Raw genomic sequence first — 9,233 nt, 5'->3', positions numbered from 1 at the left:
CATACTTAGATACTAACAATTATTTATATTTCTAGCAAATAATCCATGCCTCTTGAAGTATGTTCTCTACATACCACATTAAAACAATATGTTTATACCTTGGCAAATAATCCATGCCTCCAAATCAACCATATCTCATAAGCACAAATTAAGAGCACAATAAAGCATAAAATAAGCAACGTAGATACAATAGAAGCATACACAAATAGATATAAACTAATCCTTTAAACTTCCCATCCCAATTACAGCAAGTCCACATATGATAAATATCATATAACAATTTAATAAATTGCTTAAACATGCTTCCAAAACAAATAGCCGTATAAGCATCCAAAACTTTCTTTTAAACTATTAGTAATTTAATCATTCCTTTGTCAATCCATTTAGATTAATTAAAATAGGTTTAAAAATAATTCTGGGCAATTAAAACCAACATCCAGGTCGCGGTCTAACTTAGCAGGCTGAGTTCCTAACTGAGCAGGCTGAGTTCCCAACTTAGTCGGCTGAGTTGGTGTTGAAGTGTCTTCTTCGTCGCGACAGCAGCTTCCGACCTTTGTAACTTGTCCGTCTCGCCTCCGATTCGTGTAAGAACAATTCTAATTAAATTCTAGGATGATCTAATACATATTCTAGCATCTAAATACATATTATAAACATGATATAACATGATTCATTCACATCAAAACAACCAAAATCAATTCCTACAATTATATAAATACTTACACATACAACCAGTTTCCTTCCATGCTTTTAACCCTATGTGTAGGTGATTGGCATGAAATTACAGTCTAAATTATGATACCCAAGGTGTAGAACTCATGGGTTCTAAGAGGAGAGGTAGAGAAGAACTTGCCTGAAGTTTCAAAACGAAACTGACGCCGCAAGCTTCTCTGATCTGTTCTGAAATTCCGGCTGCCTCTTCTTTGCCGTCCTTTGGTCTAGCCTCCCTTCTGGTTCGGCCTCCTTCCTTCTTCTCTCCTTCTCTTCCTTGGATATCTCTCTCTCTCCCTCTTCTTCCTCTCGGCAGATTTCTCTGCCTCCTTTTTTTCTTACGTAAAAACTCTTTCTAAGGGTTACACAATAGGTATGTATATATATATATATATATATATATATATATATATATATACATATACATACACCTAGTCTCCTAACCCTAATCTGATAATTCCTCATATTTATATACGAATATACATATATAAATATAACTATTTATATCCTCCTTAAACAATAGTCGAATTATACATATATATATATATATATATATATATATATATATTCATTTAATATGTATATAATAGATTCCAAAATAATGATATTTATATGCATTTATGGGCATACATATATATATAAGTCCTTATATAACTATATATATACATATATATACTTATATAATCCATTTAATATACATAATATATATATATATATATATATATATATATATATATATATATATATTCATGCATAAATTCATGGGCCTTTAAACCTTCCAAATCCTCCAAGGCTTCCATTATAGCCCAATACCAAATCCTTTAATCCATCTCTAAATCCAATCCACTTAATAACAATAAATAAAAATAAAATAATTAAACATCTAATTACACATAGCACATACTCAACAAGAAACACAATAACAAAGGCATGTCATACAAACAAAGTTAACACACCAACAAATTAATTAACAATCAAACACATAAACATTTACATAATCAATCATACCAATAAATCAAACAAAAAAATAAATTAATTTAACCCAGTAAATCCACTAAATCCATTTGAAGGCAATTTATTTAATTAAATAATTTCCTTAAAATCTAGGGGTATTACATAAACCACCGTCTCTGAATTCCGGTGAATCCCAAGACTGTTCTCCACCTCTATTCTCTCCTCCTCTATTGCCTCTTGATTCAACCCATGAGCAACACCCTTTCTTTCCTCCTTGAGTCTCTCTATGTTTCCTCTCAAGACACTCTCTGTTTTCCTCTCAAGACACTATTACATGAATAGGGTTTTCCCAACCCTAGCAGACGTAAACAAGAATACATAAATAGGCGTCCCAACCTTAAGTCTAATAATAACCGTATATCTATAAGCTTTAACTAAAACCTAATTCAAACCCCAATATAAGTCGGCGACTACATAAAAATATAAAACCCTAAAATCATTATTAATAAAACAGTACAAATGTAATTACTAATAAATCCTAATAGTTAACTTAATCCTATACACACATATATATATAGACATGTATATCCATCCATGGGTAATAACTGTACCCATAAAATCCCATATCCAAGCCCAACTCCGTTTTAAAACATTTAATTTAACCATTTAATGTAAGTCCACCTAAGCACAAAATTCAATTAAAACAAATAAATCAGTTAAATAAATAAAACAAATAAAACAATTAATGACACTCCACATAAGCATATAATTCAAGTAAACAACAAAATCAATTAAACAAATAAATCAAGAATACATAAATAGGCGTCCCAACCTTAAGTCTAATAATAACCGTATATATATAAGCTTTAACTATAACCTAATTCAAACCCCAATATAAGTCAGCGACTACATAAAAATATAAAACCCTAAAATCATTATTAATAAAACAGTACAAATGTAATTACTAATAAATCCTAATAGTTAACTTAATCCTATACACACATATATATATATAGACATGTATATCCATCCATGGGTAATAACTGTACCCATAAAATCCCATATCCAAGCCCAACTCCATTTTAAAACATTTAATTTAACCATTTAATGTAAGTCCACCTAAGCACACAATTTAATTAAAACAAATAAATCAGTTAAATAAATAAAACAAATAAAACAATTTATGACACTCCACATAAGCATATAATTCAAGTAAACAACAAAATCAATTAAACAAATAAATCAATTAAGCAAAAATTTAAATAATTCAATAATTCAATAAAAATACAATAAACACATTAATTAAAATACCGAAACTATCTTTTTAAAATTAGGGGTATTACATTTTTCCCTCTTAACAAAAGGAATTCCGTCCTCGGAATTCACGAATCTCTGAATTTTTTTGTATTTTAAATTCATTTCCGTTCCGTGGTGGACTCTGCCTCTGTGTATGGGCTCCACTGAATTCCAAATCCATATATAAAATTTATGGTTCCTATATTTAAGAAACACAAAAAAAAAAAAAAAAAAAAAAAAAAAAAAAAAAAAAAAAACCTACACATATGTTGTATTGCACAACAATTCTTCCTTACCCAAAATCTATACCAGGGGGCAAATCCATAGTCCTCCAAGTGCCATAAAATATTCGCACAAAATTCCTATGCATACAATGCTTAACAAGTTGGTAACGCTAAATTATAGGCTACTGCCTACATTGATAAACAAAATCTGTGAAAAGTCAATTTAATACGTAAAACGGACCTTCCTCCAAAAAGCACATTGCTTCCTATACAGAAGACATCTCAATCAACCATTTCCTGATAGAAAACTCTAATATATAAGTTCAACTATTTACAAAATCCAAATGCCGCCTCCAAACCGCGCACAATCCTCCACAAAAGAGATTATTTCTCTCCGATGTATCCTTAAATAAAGTCAAGGTCTTATTATATAACCCTCGCTTCAATTTCAGACCAACAAGTGAGAGATCTGCACTACGTAATATCCAAAATCTCAACCGTTGTCACACTAACCTCCTTATGCTAACAATAGCACCAATAATAACTGAAAAGCGAAGTAACACTTTCAATTACCCATACAAACTTAGGATATATATCCTAAACATATTCGCTATGATCAAATATAATGTCTCAATCAAATCTTCCGTCTAGAGATGCGAAGCAAAGTTGTTGCTCCAACATCTTCAGAAAATTCCTTTGATATATCACCCTTTTATCTACTATACTGAACAACCACATGTTATAACTCCGTTATCAGTGCACTGTAGAACTGATATGAAACTCCCAAGTAAATACTACTAGAAGTAATATCCACAAGTGAACTTGTTCTATCCACCACTCTTAATCCATATGAAATTAAAATTCCAACCAATGTCGGTAATTTCTACCAACCATTTACTCCTGATTAGTTCTACTCCCATTTTGATATAAGAAGTGGCTAAAACCTCCAATGATATCCAAGTATCAATTTTCCACCTTGCTAACAAGTGATACACTTGGAGATAGTTATGTACATGTCCCTATCCGTACCGCTCACCAAAACTAACATTGTATGTTGTGACGCAACTTATAACCATTTGACAGCACCGTAAAATTTATGAATTTTACATCTCAATCACTCCGACCTTCCTAGCATCATTAAGACAAACTGTTAATCCTCCTTCAGTACCCTAAGCTCATCTGAGTAAGGTACTACCTCCTCCAAGGTCAGCTCCAACATTCTAAGTTGACCTCTTCAATTACCTTGGTAACAGCAAGTGTTATTTTTACACATGCTAAAACGCAACTGATTGCGCAATAACCACCGAAGGTTCAATTACCATATCGGTTGTTAAGATCATCCTCCTCCCTATTACTTCCACCAGACGAAACCTAATGCAAAGTGTGAATCACCACATCTATCTATCTAAGCCGTCTCGTGATCCGTGCTATTCGTATGAACTGATATCTTACCAGTTCTAAATAAAAAATAAAAAAATGGAACTGATTTAATTTATCAGTCAACCACTATCCCAACCAGATTCCTAACCCTTGCGTTAAATCAGCAATCCCTCAACTAAATCTGTGGGAAAAAATGATCTGTCATTTCCACTTCAGTATAGGAAATGACTGCAAGGATCTAACGATCTCTGATGGTCCATCTGGATTATCTAATTGATATTAGACTTTGAGACAAAATCACTGTGTCCCTCCTCCTACCTATCCTCCAAACATCTGTTTCATTCCATGAAACATCATGTTTCCACCCGGATAAATAAAGAACTAAGAGTTGTGAACCTCAGTCCTTACATCCTCCTCCCAATTTGTCTACAGAAAGTACCGGTAGTCTGGTACCACCAGCTTTCATCTGCACCCATTATTTAATTTGGAGCATCATCAAAAACTAACTTTGCAACTAAATCCATACATTCTGATCTATGATAAACTTACCGATATAGAAAGTCAATTGGTAATTCCATTTATCAAAAGTCAACTAACTACAACTTTTCCACATACATCATACACCTCTTCTTTATTTAGGTGTTCAGTCTCACCTTCATGTCTTTAACATCCTACTTCTCTAGCACAAGTAAGTGCCTATTAGACTTCATGTCTATCTTCAAAAGAATATGGAATCTTTCCATCCTCCAAATAGTCATAAATTTCCTAGCAACAACTATTTGTTGCAAATTGTGACTTAAAAAGAAAATTTCCATATTATTTGTGCAAATGAAGAGACTTTGCTTCCTCCTCGATATGCAACTCCGGCAACTCCTCCTAATGACACGCCTTCATGAAATTTTTCTTGATTAAGAATAGACTGATGACTAGTTAGTCCGTCTACTATCCTCAGTCGGTGTTATTCCAATAAGCACTTAAACCAGTACAAAATCCTCCTACCGACTTGGGAACAACTTTTGAAATTTCTAAGAAGATGTTCAGCAAAGTCAATACCTCCGATAAATCATCGTGGCGTTAAAGTATATCAAATTAATCATACTAGATTATTTGACTCGTACTACTGGTTTAATTATCCCATTCTGAAAACATACCATAATTACGCATGTCTAGGGTCAATAGATTGGCTAGAATTAGGTGTATCTACCAAATCCTATGATCACATGCTCACAATCCTAGCATAATTAACGTTATTCCTCCAAACCAGTAGTTGGCTGATCACACACTTGTGTCCCCAACTAAACCACATTCCAAATCCTAAATAATTGACCACAATGAAACAAATAAGATACATACAATTAAACAAAATATAATCCTAGCTAAAACATCGTTCTTTCTAGAAAAGAAAGTCTCTTTTGGAATCAACCTTACCAGATTGGTTCACAATTTCCTTCTATAGTTTCGTAGGTAATTGATAAGTGCTTAAATGTTGCACATTTCAGCACCTAAGCTAAGGTATTTCAGTCTTTGCATCTATCTTAATTTTATATTTTAGTCCTAATTTATGTTTATGTGTATTTCAGGGCAATAAAGTTAAAATGAGCTAAGAACGGTCCAATTAAGCCTTTTTGGAGTTAAGCAAAGATTTTCAGACAATGGCACAAAGCGGTCAATTTCGGGCCTTTGATGATGTTCCCAAAGATGGAGAAGCAAACCAAATAGCCCGGGGCAAAAATGGAGCTGAATAAGGCTTAAAGGAATTTGTCAACTCTGGGGGGATCGATCCCCAGGGTGGGGCATCGATCCCCCAGGACTTAGCAACATTACAGTTTTTATTTAATTTTTGGGCTCATTTTGGGAACTGTTGGGCTTTAATGAGATTGTTACTTAAGGCCCAGTGAGCCATTAGATTAGGGTTAGTTTTAGTTTTTATTTAGGTAAAGATTATTAGAAAAAAAAAAAAAAAAAAGAGTATTATTTTATTTTATTTTTTCTGGATCGTAGTATCGTATTTTCTCTCTGGAAAAACACGCGAAGAAAGGGAAAAAGAAGAACAGGCTAGGGTTTGGAAGAAAAGTTCAGAGAAGATGAAGCAGATGATGGGGATTGTCCTATCTTCGACTCCATCAACCATGAGTGGCTGATTCTTCTACTTAGGGTTGGATAAACCCTAAGCATGTAACCTATTCTCTCTCTCTTTTCATACTTTTTGGGGATTAATTTATGTAATTAGTGTATAGTCTTGAATATTATGAATTAAATTCTTCCAATTGATTATCTGTATTAATCTCATATTGTCTTATGTGCGGTTGATTGATAAACAAATTTTACACACGAATTCTTTGTTAATTGATTCTTGTGATGGCTATGCATGGTATTGCTTAGTTGTAATTGTGTTTCAAATTGATGAAAAATGCTTACATTTGATGGATGGTACTACATGTTTAGGTTAATTTGTTGTTTAATTAGTTTTAAATTCATGTTTAATTAGTTTAATTTAAGTTTAATTAATTTAATTGCAATTCAATTATTAGGTAAGTAGACCATCCATACTTATGTTTGAATTCCATACTTTTTGTCACAATTGCATTATCTTCTAGATTAATGTGTGTTAAATTTGTAACTTGGATTGATAAATCATGCTTTGAATGGGTGAATTGCACTACACTTAGTTTAATTGTCATTAGGTAGTTGATTCATGCTTGAAATTGATGGTTTACACTTTTCATTGCTCTTGTTAGCCACATATAGATTACATAGTATTATTTCCCCAATTAGTTGAAAGTGAGTGAGTTAGGGAATGTGCTTAGTGGTGAATCCTACACCCTAAGTCTCTTTCCAATCTCTTAAACTCTATTTCTTTATTGCAATCATTTAGTTTAAAATTAGTTTTAATCACAAACAAAACCCTTTTGGCAATCATAGAAGCACTAAAGTATAATTCAATTCTGGAAAACCTATAATTGTTTAGATCTCTTGGGACGATCCCTGCTCACTTCATACTCCATAGTATAAGTGTTTAGTGGTTTTATAAATTTTAAAATATGGTGCCCACTTGACATTATTTCTAAACCTAAAGTGTTGTGCATTATTTTGTGTACACGCTCGGTCGCACCATAGTTTTGGCGCCGTTGCCGGGGATCTAACGGTTTTGAAGAATTGAATTAAACATTAGTTCTTTGTTGATTGTCTACTTTTAAGTCATTTTAATTTTTAATTTTTTTTTTATTTGATTTGTCAATTAGGTACTTGAAGCAAAGTGGAGCAACGCTGGACTTAGAAGCAATTAAAAAAAAATTTTGAAGTTGCTTAAGGACCATCTGTAAGTTCTCTTTAATTTTAGTACTTTAATTGTATACCAATTTGCATGCTTTGGACAGCCCAAGTGGAGGCTTAAATTGAATTGTTTTATTTTTAAGTCCAAGCATACCTTCTTGTAGAAGGCATCGGCCCGTGTGGAGGCATTTATTTGTTTTAAGTGCATTGATATTATTGAGGAGTTTGGGAACATCGTATGTGGGGTTGAAATTTTGAAATGTTGGTGTGTTGACTTGTTCTAGTGCATGCATGGTCGTAGATCACTTAATCGTCCTCTTGCTCCTGTAAATCAAAATCTCGAAATTTTTCTTCGGCGTTTAAGAAGTAGTACTAGGGATAGTCATCTTAATCTTTTAAATTTTGATCTTCCATCACCTTTAATGGAAGACCCAATTGAAGATCCCGTTGTAGATCTTGGTCATGTGGATCATAATGGTGTGCACCACCCACCACAAGTTCATATTGTGGATCCTCAAGGTGTGCATCCACCCTTGGGAATGCCACAACCAGTTAATCATGCGGTGCAACAACCTAATCTAGGGATGCCAAGGCCAAATGTTGTTCCCCCAATTGGTGAGCAACAACAACAATATGTTCAAATGGCATACCCTCAACAAGGTCAAATGGCATATCATCAACAAGATCAAATGCCATATCCTCCTCTCAATCCTCTCAATCCTCCAATGGTCCTTAGGGATCGTTACACTCCAAATCAATATAATGCACCTACTTGCATTCAATTGCCAAATTTTCGTGCTCATCATTATGAGATTAAGGCTTCCACCATTAACATGTGCCCCCTTTTCTATGGGTTGAGCAATGAAGAGCCTTATAAACATTTAGATGAGTTCTTGGAAGTTTGTTCCACCGTGAAAATCACGGATGTTCCGGAAGAAGTCCTAAAAATGAAGCTTTTCCCTTTCACTCTTCGGGATAAAGCTAAATATTGGTTCAATAACTTGCGGCCAAATACAATCACCTCTTGGGCACAATTGCAACAAGAGTTCTTAAAAAAGTATTACCCCGCAAGTCGAACTGATGCCATAAGAACTTCCATTCGTGAATTTAAACAACAAGAAGGAGAACCCCTTCATGAAGCATGGGAACGTTTGAATGACTTGCTACGGAAGTGTCCACATCATGACATTCCTAAGTGGCAATTAGTTCAATGTTTCTTTTCAAGTTTATCCGATGCCAATAAGGGCATTGTTGATGCTTCTTGTGGCGGAAGCTACATTGAAAGAAATGAAGATGAAATTTGGCAACTTTTCAAAAAAATGAGTGAAAACTCAATGCATAGATCTTCATCTTCTAGGGGTAGTCACCTAGCACATATGGGAGGAAAGAAAGCTA

The 9,233-nt window shown here is 33.6% G+C and overlaps 1 non-coding gene across 1 annotated transcript; it reads right to left on the bottom strand.

Annotated features, from left to right (window-relative positions):
* Positions 1 to 8,920: 8,920 nt before the first annotated feature.
* On the bottom strand, positions 8,921 to 9,027 carry LOC132305743 (small nucleolar RNA R71). The gene has a single exon (XR_009481678.1). It is a non-coding gene; the product is annotated as a small nucleolar RNA R71 (small nucleolar RNA).
* Between the last annotated feature and the right edge of the window lie 206 nt (positions 9,028 to 9,233).

This window comes from Cornus florida, unplaced genomic scaffold (genome assembly GCF_030987335.1).
Source record: "Cornus florida cultivar Cherokee Brave unplaced genomic scaffold, ASM3098733v1 CherokeeBrave_3.0.0_Hap2_Chr04, whole genome shotgun sequence".
NCBI lineage: Eukaryota > Viridiplantae > Streptophyta > Magnoliopsida > Cornales > Cornaceae > Cornus > Cornus florida.
This window is presented reverse-complemented; position numbering and strand designations above follow the sequence as displayed.